The sequence below is a fragment of the Anopheles funestus genome, assembly GCF_943734845.2.
Source record: "Anopheles funestus chromosome X unlocalized genomic scaffold, idAnoFuneDA-416_04 X_unloc_66, whole genome shotgun sequence".
NCBI classification, from domain to species: domain Eukaryota; kingdom Metazoa; phylum Arthropoda; class Insecta; order Diptera; family Culicidae; genus Anopheles; species Anopheles funestus.
Window position 1 is genome coordinate 123,206 of NW_026045194.1, and position 1,795 is coordinate 125,000.

Consider the following 1,795-nt stretch of genomic DNA (forward strand, 5'->3'; position numbering starts at 1 on the left):
CATCCAAAGGGCACACGCTCAAGGGCGTAATCGAACACCTGCAGTTGGAGATTCTCAACCGCGGCAACATGCCCACTTTTAAGGGCAACGGGGTTGCGCGAGAGAGTATCGTGGATGTTTCGTTTGCGAGTCCATCGGTCGCACTAGCGGATTCCTGGAAGGTCAGTCAGCGCTACTCCTACAGTGACCACCGGTATGTGGAGTTTTCCGTGGGCGTTCCTGGAGCACGGACCACACAACGGCAGCGTGCGCTTCAACATCAAACGATGCAGCAGTCTAGTGGTGAGGGCATCGCGCAACATGCGGGAGTACGCTGGAAGACCTCGCTATTCAACAGGGAGCGATACCAGGAGGCGATTGCGGATTGTCGGCTAGCCGAAGCAGACACACCTGACGCGCTGATTGGAGCGTTAACTTCAGCTTGTGACAGGACGATGGCGAGAGTGGGCCCGGCGAAATTCCATCAGCCGCCGAAGCTCTATTGGTGGACCCCGGAACTGGGGCTCTTGCGTCGTGAGTGCGAGGAGGCCGAGGAGAGGCTCGGGGTTGCCACGCAGTTAGCAGATCGCGAGGTGGCAACGGCTCGACTTCATGACCTTCGCAGGCAGCTGCAGCGCGGAATTCAGGAGAGCCGGAACGAGAAGCTTCAGGAGTTGATCGACGGAGTCGATAGTGATGTCTTTGGGCTTGGTTACAAGGTGGTGTTGGCCAAGCTGCGAGGCCGTACCCCGCCGGAGACGGATCGATCGGTACTGGAGCCGATTGTGGATGCTTTGTTTCCGCTGCATCCCCCATTTGAGTGGCCGGTCGTCGAGAGAGCGGCTGACGAGGAGAGGCTTCGCCCTGTTACGGAAGCGGAGGTTCTGGCATTGGCAGAGCGAATGGCTCCATCCAAAGCGCCGGGTCTGGACGGTCTACCGAACGCAGCAGTGAAAACCGCGATCCGAGAGCACCCGCAGGCGTTTGTGCGGGTGTTTAACGACCTTTTGGAACGCGGTGAGTTCCCGCGGTCTTGGAAGGAGGCAAGGCTGGTGCTCGTGACCAAACCGGGCAAGCCGCCGGGCGACCCATCGGCGAGCCGACCACTGCTCCTGGAGGGAGCAGTTCCCAAGCTGTTCGAGAGGTGCATCCTCGAGCGTCTCAATGAACACTTGGAGGACAGTGTTGCCCCTCAACTGTCGCCAGAGCAGTACGGGTTTCGTCGTGGGAAGTCGACCATACAGGCCATCCAGCGAGTGATCGAGCGAGGCGAGTACGCGCGATCGTTTCATCGTACGAATGGACGCGATCCTCGGTGTCTGGTGGTGGCAGCGCTAGATGTCCAGAACGCGTTCAACTCGGCAAGTTGGAGGGCAATTGCGGCGGCACTGCGGGAGAAGAACGTCCCAGCCGCGCTACAGAGGATACTGCGAAGCTATTTCTCTGAGCGCGAGCTTGTATACGAGACCAGCGAGGGACCAGTTCGCAGACCGGTGTCGGCAGGGGTACCACAGGGTTCCATCATAGGTCCTACATTGTGGAACACGTTGTATGACGGAGTCCTGCGGCTGGCGTTTCCGGATGGTGTTGAGGCGATCGGATTTGCCGATGATCTGGTGGTGCTGGCAGGTGGCACGACGCCGCAGACAGCGGCTCAGTCTGCTCAGGAGGCCATTGTTATGATTGGAGCGTGGATGGCGGAACGGCACCTCAAGCTGGCGCCCGCAAAGACCGAAATCATCATGGTGTCCACTATGCGGCAAGGGTACCAGCAGCCAACGGTGGCCATCGAGGGAGTACAGCGACAGCCGACGCG